At 32.2% G+C, this 15,392-nt stretch overlaps 2 long non-coding RNA genes across 2 annotated transcripts; both read left to right on the top strand.

Annotated features, from left to right (window-relative positions):
* Nucleotides 1-1,075: 1,075 nt before the first annotated feature.
* Nucleotides 1,076-3,576, top strand: LOC125369206. The gene is made up of 2 exons (XR_007214846.1): nt 1,076-2,417; nt 3,431-3,576. It is a non-coding gene; the product is annotated as an uncharacterized LOC125369206 (long non-coding RNA).
* A 3,517-nt stretch (nt 3,577-7,093) lies between these two features.
* Nucleotides 7,094-8,511, top strand: LOC112534887. Its single transcript, XR_003079117.2, has 2 exons — nt 7,094-7,525; nt 7,896-8,511. It is a non-coding gene; the product is annotated as an uncharacterized LOC112534887 (long non-coding RNA).
* Nucleotides 8,512-15,392: the final 6,881 nt, after the last annotated feature.

The raw sequence follows: 15,392 nt of genomic DNA, 5'->3' as shown, positions 1-15,392 counted from the left end.
ACTGACGACTCAACTTTGATATTGATTTTTCTATTGCTAAACTTTGAGTTTGTGATCCGTAATTATCATGAACGATTGACACAAGTAGCAAGGAGCTGACTTATGTGTGTGTGATTGCGGCTTATTCGAATTACATAGCTTGCATGATAGGCTCTAGGAAAATAAAGGAACAAGGTTAATTCAATTGCAGTTATCTCAATTAATTAATGTTGGTTTAGTCATTCTCATTATTTTTAATGCTATAATTAAGTTGATATGAAATGCTATCGTGGCCAGTTGACTAATGATGAGTTTTGATTTGGATGTTGGGTTTGAGTCAATTATATTAGGAGAATTACACTTGTTGCGGCTTTTTCGAATAAGTAGACAATGGATGGAATTAGTACTCTTGAATTGGAAATTTGTTAAGATTGATCTTTTATTTACTTTAATATTCAGCCTTTATTATTTTCTGCTTATTTATAATTTTGATTCAAAAATTCAAAATCCCTCCATTTTTATTTTACTTTGAGAAGCTATCCACATTGGTTCCCTTGGGATTCGACCTGGTTTCACTATTTCTATAAATTAGTTTAAGAAAATCAGTAATTTATTTTGAAGGGCTTCGACAACCCATTCAGTAGGTCGTCCTAATTTTATAGGACATGTTCTCTTGACTGTTACCAGAGTCCTAGGTCGAATCGGACTCCTTAACTAGAGTCCAATCATGATACGTTCTCTAAGACTCCTAGTTGTAGTGAAAATGTGAACTTGTTCAATCCCGTCTTTCTTGAGTATGACTAATTGATTTATGATGCTTGGTTATTATTAGTCCCCCCTTTCTTGAGAGTATTTATACTCAATATTTATCTTTTTACTCGTACTCGGTTAACTCTGCCATCTTAATACTTTCTAATGGACTGGATCAAAGAATGTTCCGTGCTTGATTAGGTCTTTAGTAAGAGATAAGATCGGTAGTATCGTTTGAATTTCAAACATCCGAGACGCCTGACATGCCCACTGACGTTTCATATGTCATGTCCATCATTATGGGAGCCGTTTCCATTTATGACTTATCGATTGTTGGTTATGCCCCTTCATTCCAGAATTCACAAACTCGAAATGTATTTTTATCAATTCATAAGAGCTTATAAAACATATCTTTTTCTTCCTCTCCCATGCTTTCTACCATTTTTCTGCATTTCATCTTCTCTAGTTAATCAAGTCTTTTCTGCCTCTCGATTTGTGCGAGTACTTGCCTTTTTTTCCTGCCTGTAACTCCGTTTCTTCGTAAGGTTGTCTGCATCTGTCACTAGTAAGTGCTTCACTCATTTTATTCTTCTCCTTTTGCGTTCCTTTTTCTTTTATTTCCATGGAGTTGTCTTATCCTTCTTCTCAAAATCTAATTTCTATGTGTATTGACGGGACGAGTTTGTCCAAACTCATTTCTAGAATCCTTCTACTGACTTTGTCAATAAGGAGAGGCCCTCCTCTCAGTTGGAAGAGGTTGAGGACCCTGATTCCTCTTTCGAAGATGGTGAGAATGACCACCATCTCTATCCCTCAAAAATGACCCTGACCCAACTTAGATACGTCCAAGCTCGGTATAAAATCGTGACCTCTTATACTTTAAAAGAGGTGCCTAAGGATTTCTTAGGTAATAATGTTCAAGCTCGGTATAAAATCGTGACCTCTTATACTTTAAAAGAGGTGCTTAAGGATTTCTTAGGTAATAATGTTTTCGAGTCCAAGCATATAGTATTATATGAGGAGAATCCTAAAGCAGGCCTTAGAGTTTTTATATAATTGCTTAAAAGAAACGAGAAGACGAATAGAGTTCAAGTGGAGTTGTGCAATAGACACGTTCATGTCAAGACTTATCGACAGATTTGCAACGGACAACTGACAGAAGTTTACCATCAGCAAGAATTCATTGATAAATTTCGCAGCAAAAATTGGCGGCAGGTACACCGACGGATTAAGGACGGTTCATCGACTACTATTACCGACGGTTTTCTTAACTTGTCGGTAAATTATGGCGCGAATTTGTCACAAAAAATAGAGACAACTTTGAATTATTCAGCAACGGCTGAGGGGAGTCGCTAATTTATCAGTAGAATAATCTGTCCGTAAATTGCTTACACGAAATGTAGCGTTACAGGCAAGCAATTTACCGGCAGATTATTATGTCGGTAACTGTAAAGACACTATAACACTGCGTTTTGTTTAAGCAATTTATTGATGGATTATTTTATTGGTAATCCATCAGTAAATAAATTAATTGAAACGCAACATTTCCATGGTCCCTTACATTTGAGGAGTTAACCTAACTCCTCAAGCAACAGTAGTTGCCCCTCCCCTCTCTCCTTCTTCACTCTCACCCCTCCCTTGTGCCACCACCCTCATGTGCCGCCACTGCCGTCATCCTTGTTGAAGAGGTAAGTACTTTTATTTTTGTATTTTCTACTTTTAAAATTTGATTTATATTAAATGTTAATTTTCTATTTTTTTATATTCTTTTGTATTTTTTATATTTTCTGATTTTTTTATATTTTTTGTTTTATATTTGATTTAGATTATCTGTTAATTTAAATAGTAAGATTAATTTAAGAGTTAATTTTAAATTAGTTTGAGTTAAATTAATAATTAAATTAAGTAGATAATAAATTAAACAATGAAGTAGTTAGAAAAGCTAGTAAATTATAATTTTTTTATTCTAATAATTAATTTAGATAGTAAAATTAATTTAAAAGTTAATTTTAGATTAGTTCGAGTTAAATTAAAAATTAAATTAAGTAGATAGTAAATTAAATAATGAAGTAGTTAGAAAAATTAGTAAACTATAATTTTATTTTTGTAAATATATTAGGTAGTAAATTAAATATTTTTACAAATATATAGTGAATTATAATTATTAAATAGTTGGAAAAATATTTATCTAAATAGTTAGTTAACTTAATATTTTATTATTTTAGTATGTTTAAATTAAAAGTAAGTAAATTAAATAGTTAGGAGAATATTTATTGTGTAAATTAACTAATCCATTACACAATAATTAGTTAGAAAAATTTACATAATAAATACGCAGGCTTTTAATTCTTTAAACAATATTTAAAAAGTGTGTAATTTTTTATTTGATGTTCGATTATATTTAATTTATTTATTTGCGGAAAAATTTATTATGTAATGCCAAATGTTTGATAGCCCGAGAAGTATTGGAGGCGTAAGCTTTTTATTTTTTAAAATATTCAAGAAGTGCATAATTTTATTTAAATTGATGTCTACTTATATTTTATATATTTGTTTAGCGAAGAAATTTATTGTATAATGTTGGGCATTTGATGGCTTGAGAAGTATTGGAGGTGCATGCTTTTAATTTTTTTAACAATATTTAAGAAGTGCAAAATCTTTTATTTGATATTTGATTATATTTTATTTATTTAATTGGCAGAGAAATTTATTGTGTAATGTCGGGCATTTGGTGGCTCAAGGAGTATTGAAGGCGCAACCTTTTTATTTTATTTAAATATATTAGAAGTGTGTAATATATTATTATAGAAAATGGACTCATTTTACAAGTGGTAGATGTTCTTTTTATACGGGAGATGTTGCAGATTTTCAGTAGCTTGTTTTGAGAAAAAACTAGAATGCTTCTAGGAGTTAACAAATTATTTTACTAAATCATATCTTATGACTGAGAACTAAATATGTAAGTTATATGTGTCCTCACGAGTTATAAATAAATTTAGATTGAGATTGGTTTCACAGTAGGCTTAATACTGATGGAACGATTAACAAATATTTTGTATAAAAGGCTCAAATTATAGTGAAATCGAGAGTGACTATTATGGACAATTAATAAAGATTCTACAGTTAGAATATTCAAGACTCCCAATTAAACAAATTGTACTATTCAAATGTGAATGGTTTGATCCTACGAGTAATGTTGGGATGAAGGTGTATAGATTATATCTTTTAATAGATGTTAACTAAAGGCACAGACTCAACAAGTATGAACCATTTATTCTCACTACGCAAATTGCACAAATCTATCATGTCTCTTATCCCAGCTTGAGAATGGATAAGTTGGACTGGTTGGCTATATGCAAAATCAAGGCGAGGCCGATTTTTTATTTTTCTACTAAAATTGAGGCACTAATAATCGGCAATACAACCTATCAAGAAGATGAGCTAGTGAATCTGCATACCAATGAAACATCTGCAGTCATTGATGAATTTGTAATCTTGAATTATGCTAAAGGTGATTTAGTTGATGATGAACATGAAGATTAAGATGAACTAATACTTGAGTCGGATTCAAAAGATATAGATGAAGATGAGGATGATAGTGATTAGTTTGAATAGATATTTCTTATATTTAGTTCAATTTATTTATTAAGACTGTAATTTTGTGAGAATTCATGCTTGTAACACTGTAATTTTAAACAATTAATTTTGATGTAATTTACTTATGTAATATATATGCTATAAATATGTATAGGTTTTACACATGGTAGGTAAGAAGAGAGACGCTAGTAGGCGTCAATCTACTACACCTAACCATCTCCACCTATCACCACACATCCTCTACCTCCTACTACACATACTGCACCATCACCACCACCACATCCTCCACCTTCAGCTTTACAGCCTTCATCATCATATACTCTCCCACCTCCACAGTCTTCATCATCACATCTACCTCGTCCTCCTAGTACATACTCTCCATCACCACCTACATTGGTGGATATACCAGCTTGACCTCCATTGATGGCTATACTATATAGTACACCATCTATAGTTGAGTTTGCATCCCATGCTGATTCTAGATCGATACATAGTTGCCTTCGATTGCACTTGCACAATAATATGTAAGCAATATATAATTTATTTTATTATATATGCATTTTGTAAATATTTATTTATTAAATTATATGTACTAACATGTATTATGTTTTATATATTTTGTTAGAGGTATCTAGGTCTTGCTCACACAAGATTCAGAAGATTTTTTAGGAGAAGATAGACGTAGAAGGGATTAGGTGGAAGTCAGTTTCTAAGGAAACTAAAGACTTCTACTTTGATGAATTTAAGGTATTTTTTTTATAAATATTGTTCAAACAAGTGTAACTCCATATCATAAAAAACAAGACATCTATTTTTCCAGAAGTAGTGCTTGTGGGAGGAAGCAGTAGATGCCCTAATTCGAGAGGCGTGGAAGAAGAAAGCTGCAACTCCATATCATATGATATGATATGCAAGCTAAACAAGGCAGGCAAGAAGCTAGAGTTAATGGATTCAGAAGCTTGGGAAAGATGGCAGCATAAATGGAACACGCCCGAGTCCAAACGGATATCAGAGCAGTATTCCTGGAATCAGTTGTCACATGCTTCTGATGGTTCTAGACCATCTTCGCATACATGAGGCACGACTATCCAACAAGAGCATGGGGGATGACTTGTAAGTTTTATTATTTCAATTCTTTTTAATACAATATATATTTTAATAACTTATATTCACTTTCTATTAATCAGGCGCAATTACTAAGATGCCCACTTACTGTTTCAGAGTTGTTTCTACACACCCACACCAAAAAGGTGGAGGCCAAACTTTTGTAGACTCGAAGTCTAAAGTTATTCATGTACGGTGACTTAATGTAAAATCTCTTTCATTCTATTTTTTGATTTATTGACATGTCTTGAATTGTTTCACTCAATTTTTAGGATACATATGAGACAAGGAGAGAGCAGCTTACACAAACTTCTGAGGCCATGGATGACAACTCTTTATTCTTTAACATTGTCGGAGGTAAAAAGCAGAGTTCAGTCTACAGCCTCAACTCGCAAGCTTCTGAGTTTTATCGATGCGGTTCTGCCTCTTCTTCAACTATATACTCTCCTAATGGTAGTACAGATTTCACCAAGATTCAGTACTTGTAGACGAGGGTGTTTGAGTAGAATGTGCAATTGTAGGAGCAGAATGTACAAATTCGAAACTTGCAGCAGCATTTGCAGGATCTTACCCGCCAGATCCATGAGATACGCTCTGCTCAAACTAAGCCCCTTCCCTAGTCTCCTAGTGATGACGAGTCACTAGCTTATTAGTTTATTTTTGACATTTAGATTGTATTATAATTTTTGACACTTGCCATTTTTTTATATCATTGTAATATTTATGTCTCACACTTGTTTACTTTTGTAAATTTTTTTAATATACAATTAATTATTCAGGTGTACTTAAAATTAAAATAAAATCATTATATTTTAATCCAGCAACTTACCGACAGATTACCGATGAAATTATTGTTATAGGTACCAATAATTTACTAATGGATTACCGACGGATTTTGAACATTTTTTATTAAGTAAAGAAACTGTCGCCAAATGTCCAATTTACCGACGGATTTCCAACAATATTTCTGTCGGTAAATTGTCTCCACTTAACAAAAAGGAATACACTTTATCGATAGCCTTTTTGGCAAATTAGAAATGGTCGTTGCTGTCGGTAATTTACTGATGGTTAGGTTTTTCATCGGTAAATTATTACCAACAATAGAATTACCGATGAATTATTTTTAATACTAATCTATCGGTATTTGTGTTTACCAATGATTTGCTTTCCATTAACGATGTAATTTTCTATTGGTAAACTGTTAGTTTTTTATAATGAAAGTAGTATTTTAATTATACTTTTAATATTATATTGACTAATAAATAAATTTATTGACTGTACAATAATTTTTAAGCTCAAAAACTATCAAATATTAATTATATATCTAATTTAATATCAATGTAACAAGTAAAGAATTAAATTAACAGACTAAAATAACAATAATAATAATTTTAAAAAATATAATTTGTATAATTATAATGCTAAATTAAAAAATATTTAGATTATTTTATTTTTTAAATAATAAAGAATTAAATAATTAATATTTAAATACAGCGTGTGTATATTAATTTAAAAAAATAATATTAATAAATGTTAGCAATGACCAATATAATAAAAAATATCAGCTGCTACAAACTCGTTGCCCGACATCGTTAATTATTTCATTTACTTTTCTATCTTTTTTATTATTTTTGAATAAATCCCGTCAACTCGTGGAATTATCTAAAACATATGAATATTAAAATGTCAAAGCAAAAGCTTTTCGATGAGCTTCATCCAATATGATATCTGTGGGATTGGCTGTAGAATGGATGATTGACAAGTTGAATCCAATACAATACAAAAAACTCCAGACTTGTTGAATGAATATGACAAACCTGTTTTTAGAGAGATGAAACTGTGAAACGATGAGACTGAAGACTCGTGGTTGTGGAGAAGATAAAACGATGCCCGAGCCTGAGTTTGACATGTTTGGTAACTCCCTAACTTCATCATATTACATGGAGGCCTTCCCGAGTTTACCATCTCAAAGCAAAAGGTTTCCTGAGTATCAAACCAGATTCAAGAACAATTCCTCAGTATCACTGTCTAGAAGAATTCTTGGACTCCTGCTTTCATGCTCTACCGGTTGTGTCTTGATTTACGATTTTATATGGTGAGGCTTCTATATTTTGGTTTAAACGAGGTATCTTTACATGTCTCACTGGAGGGTGAACTGACTCTATTTTTTCATAATTTATTTTTCAATCTATAATTTTAGATTTTATAAGAGGATTTAAGGTTTTAAAGGGGTATAAGATATTATTTTTTTATGTATATATCTCAAACCAATTAAAAAATAGGATATGTGCTTTGTTTTGAACAACAAAATTGAAAAATTCGTTCTGAATTTCAGATCTTGTGTTTATAAAATGTTTAAAGAACCACAACCTTTTTTCTATGTTTTTTTTTAGAATAGAAGTCTCTGTGTAGATATGTTTTATTTATAATAAAACATAGATTTCATTCTACATGTTTTCATTTAGATTTTCAGTTATAGCAGAAGTTATAAGTGAAGCAGGAGATTTTTCGTCTCTACTGGCATATACAGGTCTGTGGATCCATAACCTACTTTGTGGAGATCAGTGCTAGGTATGTCTGAGGTGGAATACCTCAATTGATCCCTAAATGGTAGATGTATACTGGTGGTAGATCTGGTTTTATATTTGAATCTCGCTTTCCATAAGACAAGTTTATGACTGAAGGAAGGTTTAATGGTATCCCTACATTAATGGTTTCAGAAGTTGAGGCTTCATCAGAAAACCTCGAACTGGTGGACTTTCTATCAAAAGAAAGTCTCACACTGCCATCCAGAAGTTGTATAATGTTTCTGACCTGGCTGTTTGTTTTAGAGGGTTCAGAAGGTTCTTCTTCTTTAGGATCTACTACTCATTCTAAGATCCATTAGTCTGGAAGGGTTATATCTCTCCATTTTATAGATCTAGGAACTACAATGTTAGATTTTGTAAAATCTGTCTGTAATAAAAGAGTTTCTATCTTTTTAGATTGGACTTTGTGTTTAGTTGCAAAGGCTGAAACCATGGTCTTGTAATAGATTTTGTATATTAAGGCTATTGAATTGATCCTTTCAGCATTTTATAATTGTGAGTTTTAATCTGCAGAATTAAAGATTGCAAAATACTTTTATCATTTACAGAAATTATTATGTTTGGATAACATTCAAAAGCTATTGGTCTACTATACAGATTGGATTCTACTAAACTAAGTAAGGAATTTCTGGAAGTTAATGAACCTATTATCCCTAAGGACTGCTAAGATGGATGTATTTAAAACCTTCTTTTGTTAAAGGTTTAATTCCAACTTGGATTAATCCTATGTGAATGTATTTAAAGTTTTTATCTCTGTGATCCTGTAAAGATTTTGTAGAGAGAAGTTTTTTTTTTTTTTTTCAAAAGGTTTGGATAATTGAATATCCTTTTTTTTTGTTTTGATAGTGAAATCGATTTTAAAAAGATTGAAGCTTGAGGTTTTATAGATTTGTTCTTTGCCGACTTTTGAAATTTTTCAATCATCGATTTGCTTTTCAAAGTTTTCAATTATATACTCTTTAGAGTTTACAATCCTATTTTCTGATCCAGTAGAGGAACTCGAAAAAGAAGTAAATCTATAAAAAAATTGATCCATATTTTAAACAATGGTTATTTTAAGATTAAAAAGGTGCAGGTTATGAAGGTAATATTATCCGATTTACAGCCTATCTCAAGATTTACAACAGAGAACACACCAACTCAAATCGTCTACATCCTAATCTTTGAATAGTTACTGTTTAAATTATAAACCAATACTCTATAACCTACCCCTCTCCCGGGCTTTGATACCAAAGAGGAGATAACTACTCAAAACTATAGAGGGATAAGTATAAAAAATGAAAACTTAAAACTTAAACCATGTTTAAGTTTGTGTATGACTACAAAATGAAAACAAAAGTATTTTTTGATGCACAGGATTCTCTATTTCAGAGATAAGTGCGAAGCATACATAGAGCAAAAGGTAAACAAGAAGATTTCCAAAACTGAAAGTTTTATCGATAAAACAGACTTACATAGGTTTTAGTTTCTAGTTCTTTTGGTAATAGGAAAGGAAAAGATACTGTGGATAGTGGAACTTCTACCTCCTCTTGCTTCGTTTTCCTCCTTTTATAGACATCCTGGGGTGTTTGTCCTTAGGAAAGAAGTGAATGCTATCTCAGGGTTATATGGAGAAGAGCCTATCCTTTGGTACTATGGATAGTGGATGTCAGTCCATGAGTGGAGCAATGCTTATTTTCTAGCGTTGGCAAGAGACATTGTTTTAATAAAGCCTGCAAAGATTTTCTACAATGGTTTTACTGTTCTTTTCTTCTTCTTTTTTTCTTTTTTCTCTTTTCTTTTTTTTCTTTTCTTTTTTTTAAAGACCTGCTAGGTTTTCAGTCTTATACAAGTCATGCACCCCTGGCTGATCAGCCATTGCTTTACCACTAGTTTTAGGATTTTTTTTTGAGACATTAAAAGAGTCTCATCATTTTACGCTGAATTTTCAAACAAAGGTGATTATACCATAATTTTTGGTATAGTCATAATCTCACTGCATCACTCAGGGTAAGAAGAATTTTGAACTGAACATGAATAAAGGGGTTAATCTTCAGGACGTTTATAATAGGTTCTGAAAAGGTCATATGACTCTTTTACTTATGGTAGAAGAAGGTTAGGGATTGAACTAAAGTAATTCCACCATTGGGAGGTGAACCATAAGGAGAATTTGGATTTTTTAGTTCAGTGTCTAGTAGAAAAGCCAAGAATGGTATTATTTTTTTTTTTAATATTTTGGATGAGAAAGGTGCTAACCATGCCTACTGGTAATCCTAGTAGTTATAGGTTAGGCAGTGGTTGATTTTATTTTGGAAGGAGATAGGGAAGGCTTTGGGGTTTGACAAATCTTGTCCCTATTCTAAAGAGTGGAGAACCTTTAGAATATGACAAGTGGAATATATAGGATCAGGCTTTGTGTCTTCATTGATGAAGTGTTTAAATTTCGTCGAAGCGGTATGTTACAAAATTGCCTCATAATAAGGTTGGAATTTTGAAAGATTCCAAGGTTTTGGGAGAATTTTTGATATTGCTATTGATAGATTTTTATTGAAAAATCCTTCTTCCATCGTAACATATTTTTGAAATTTCATTTATAAAAATACTCTGAATTTTTCTTTTTTGATTGAGAAAGAACAATCTGGCTATTTGGAGAAATCGTTTTAACTAAGTTTTTAGAATCTTCATGAGAAAGAAGGTTTTGGAAAATTCTTTTCTCTAATTTTAGAATAATATTGTGTTCAAAAGTTATACCTGATGCCTGTTGCAACACTTGCATGAGCTTTGGTTGTTTTGTAAAGTACTCGAGCCATGTTTGAATATGTTGTTATTTTGGGGAGGAGGAGGAGGCACTAGTTTGTGCGCCTTTTTCTTTTATCGGCGCTTCAATCTATGAAGTTATTGGTTGAGCGGATGAAATGGATTTTTTGTATGGGGTTTTAACTAGGGTTTTAGGTGTGTCTAGTTCAACTTGAACCATTTTTTCTTTATTTTTTCAAACCATTTATCTATTTTGTAGAAATTCTCGAGTTAACAAAATCTAGAACTGAATTCTTTTCTCCTTTGATAAATTCTATTTCAAAATGAAAGACTGAAAGAATAGTTTGCCACCTAGCAAAAATATGTTTCGATGCAATGTTTTGGACATCTTTTTGTAAAATTTCTTTTATACATTTACAATTAATACAGAGTAATTAAATTTTATTGAGTAAATCACTTTGAAATTTATGGATGCACATGACTATACTCAAAATTTCTTTTCTAATTGTGGAATAATTTCTTTGACAATCATTCTAATGCACAAAAGTGAATTATATGATGCACTCATGCCCATTATGTATTTTTTTTAAGATTCCTCCATACTCTATATCTGAAACATCCGTCTCTACTATTTTTGGTCGAGCAGGGTCTGCTAAGTGAAGGCAATAGATTTCTAGGACTAAGGTTTTAATTTTTTGAACTGTTTTAGTGTGCTCATTTGTCCATGATGTTGGAGTTTTCTTGAGCCTATCATGCAAGGGTTTGGCTAGGAGGTTTATGTTATGACAAAATTTTATGACATAATTTAAACTTCCTAAAAATCTTTGCAATTGTTTTTCATTAAGAATCTTATCGGAGAACTTATTTGCAAACTCTAGAGATCTCTTGTTATACCCGTAATTTTTAAAATTTAATTTCATTACTTTTCGGGGGCATTTTAGTAAATAAATACTTCGGTGTTTAATTCAGCATCTAGTAAAATATTTTCAAAATAATTGATTACTATAAGTAATATTTAAATTTTTTATTATCATAAATAATTTAATTATATCAATTTTCAGTAAAATTAAGGTATAGTATTGTAATTTTGATTAAATAAGTCAAGTTCTAATTAAATTTGTATATTACTAAAATTAAAGGGAGGACTTAAATTATGTTGAATATTATCTATTTAGCATCGAGATTATTTAAATAAGCTTTATATTTATGCTAACTTATTTGGCTGTAACTAAGTATTATGTGTATGCATATATATATTATGTTGTGTGTGTGTGTTTTAAAATAAATAGGATAATTGTTGTAAGGGTACTATAGCATAGTTGTTTTATATGGAAAGGTAATATGAGCAATTTTTTAAAAAATTGGTAAATTTATTTTTAGTCCCCAGCAAGTAGACCTGTTCATGGGCCCTGCACCACCCGCCAGCCAAGACGGCTTGGAAAAAAATTTTATGTACAAGCCCGGTCCGGCCCGAACTCACGAAAAACCCATACTCCTCGGGCCGGGTTTGGGATTTATATAGAAATCCAAGCCCGGCCCGACCCGATGTCTAGTTTAGTTAGAAAAAAATATGTCATATTCAACACTCGAACCTATGACCTTTTGCTTATAATTAAGTGCCTTACACCACTTAGCTAGTTATTATTTCTATTTATAGTTTTGTTGTTATTAATAATATATAAACAAAAAAAAAACCCTAAATGTAACTAAAATTTGGGACATCTATATTGTTGTTCTTTTATTTCAGTTTTTGGAGTTTTATTTAGATGGTTAAAAAAATTAATTGATGTTTGTATCTTCATTATCATGATTATTGGGTTTAAATTTTGAATATTTGTGTTGAAATTGGGTTTAAATTTTGAATATTTATGTTGAAATTGGGTTTAAATTTTAAATATTTGTGTTCAATTGTCGGCCGAGCCCGCCCAGACCCTGCCCGAGCCCGACCAAACCCGGCCAATGAATAGAGGTTTAATAGTTGGCTGGGCTTTTTAAAAAATTTCAGGCTCGGGCTTGGGTAGAGAGATATTAAAAAATCTTCGGGCTTGGGCAGGCTCGGGTTTGTTAAAAAAAAAGTCAGGCCCGGCTCATGAACAGGTCTACTAGCAAGAGACCTAAAAAATAATCCCATCCTCTCCTTCTCACCATTAACGCCACCACCTCCCTCTCCCCTGCACCCTCCATTTCTACTCACTACACTTGCTGCCCCTCCATCCCTTGCCTACTATGAACCACCCTCGACATCGCCAGCCTGTTTTCACTGTCCTCACCGCCTGTAGCCGATGAAGGAGAGGTGCTTGAGAGGAGGAAGCTTCCTTCCTTGTTGCCACCACTAAATCAGCCCTATGTTGTTGTTTCCTTGCCAATCCGACACCGGATTCTAACTCCCTACCATCAAAACTCCTTGGACAGCCTTCCCCTGCCATTTCTCTTGTCGGAGCAAAAATCCTTCCTCCACGATCTGGCATTTTCCGGTAAGAGCTAGACTGTAGATTTAGTATTTTTGGTTTTAGCATGTCTCAAGCTTCAAATAAACACTTCCGGATTTGAATTCTGATGCTGTTGATTGTACCGACTTTTGGACTTTGGTGTTTTCCGGACTCACAGAATTTTTGATTTTCGGCTCGGTCTAATTTTCTTTGGACCTCAAAAACTATTTTAGAATCTTAGAAAATATTCTTACTATTAATTGTCAATTATAAATAGTTTAATTTAATTAGATTTAATTAATTTATAACTTAGTTATAAATATTATAAATTAATTAGTATGATTAATTATTGTTCTGATTTATGATAAATGTGGTTGTGTATAATTAGTTTAAAGCAAATTGCTTGTGGGTTGGTTGAGAATTAAATGTTTATGCCGGACAAATAAATAATTTTATGGTTTGAATTGCGTTGCGAAGTCGGGAAAAAATAATGCAGTTCTAGTGGCCCGACTCCCGTTAAATAATTGCAGAATATTTAAAGTGTTTCTAGCAGGTTCTAGACCCGTTATATGAGGGGTAAACGTCCATATTTTAGGAGAGGTTTTGCCGAATTTTCGATAGAATTTTTGAGTCAAAATTTCTAGGCAGTCTAATCTAGGAGTCTAGGCCTAGGAAAAATTAAAAATATCTTATTAATTGAATTATTTCATGGATAAATAATCTGCCCGTCTAACCAGCTCCACCTGAGACGTAGGAATAGACTGCGGAGCACGACATAACTATGAGCTAAAGTCATATTTCCTTTATCCCGTGCCATGTCAAATTTTTATATAGCAGCTTCGATTAATAATTATTTCGTATAGTATTTATCATTATATATATATATATATATATATATATATATATGATTTATAGATTTAAATGATTTATTTATTATTTTATCTAATTGATTGATTTGTAACTTTTAGATTAGTTATTTATTGTTCATCTAAATAATCGTTTATGGAATTAATTATTTTTTTACTATTTATTTAAATAATTATATTTACGACTGCAAATTATGTGTTGTTCAATGTTATTTAATAAGCTATTGAATAATAGTTAAGTTGCTTGCTATTTATATACCATTTATTCGCAATATCGATACTGTGATTGCATATTGACTCGGAATGAGGCTGCGACAAAACATGCCACCTGATGGGTTACATCAAGACCGTGTACACACCGGTATTAATCAGAGACAGGTAGTAAAAGAATATTTTTGAGATTTGCCCTAGTCGAGTCAACTCTGTAGGCTATGAGGATTTGATTGACGGAGTAAAGGTCCCTGGTCGAGCATCGCTCTCTGGGCCCCGAGTTTATTGGAAATCAAGTGACCAGACTAGATTGAAGGACCCTGATTGAGCTTCGCTCTCTAGGCGCCAGTCCTGTTGGAGTAAGAAAGTCGGAAGGCCGCTAGTATTAGGGTTAGGATTATGCTGAGGTACTCGTCCCATAGCGTTTAAATTATATTTTTCTGAATCATGGCATGACACGCGTATGAATATGATATAATAATTTATTCTAATTAAATAATTATTTTATTGAGATGGTTGTATTTATTTTTGGATTATATGATTTTAACTCACTGTCGAGACTGAAAGTCTCAAATTTAATTATTTTTTAGGTGTATGTTAGGTTTCTCGCAGTTCTTCTCCTTTGGCAGCCCGACTTCCTTCATCTTCAGGTTTAATATAACTAATTTTATTTGTAAGTTTGATCATTAGAATTCTAGATTCTCCATAGTAGTGATTCTAAAACTTATTATTTTGTTTTGGCATGTTAAACCAACTAAGGAGGTAATGCCTAATTATGCTAACAGACTGATTTAAATATGTAGTATTTGGGTGGTTGAAAATTAGTTATGAAATAGTGTTATAATAGATAAAATTATACTTTGATTGAATTAGTGATTGGTCAGGTTGGCTACGGGTTTCGGTAGCCTTATGCCTACCCTTTCCCTAGCGTCGGTCTCGAGCCCACAGATCGGGTCGTGACAAAGTTGGTATCAGAGACTAGGTTTAGATTTCCTTTTACCTAGGTTAGCATTTTAGTACTGCGGAGCTAGGATCAAGTTTATCTTTGTTTATTTTTATTGATTCTAGTCTCAGCGTTTGCTGTTAGAGAGTTTGTTGTTTCTTTATTGACTTATGAGCTTATCTTTGATATT

This window comes from Ricinus communis, chromosome 2, assembly GCF_019578655.1.
Source record: "Ricinus communis isolate WT05 ecotype wild-type chromosome 2, ASM1957865v1, whole genome shotgun sequence".
Lineage (NCBI taxonomy): Eukaryota > Viridiplantae > Streptophyta > Magnoliopsida > Malpighiales > Euphorbiaceae > Ricinus > Ricinus communis.
This window is presented reverse-complemented; position numbering and strand designations above follow the sequence as displayed.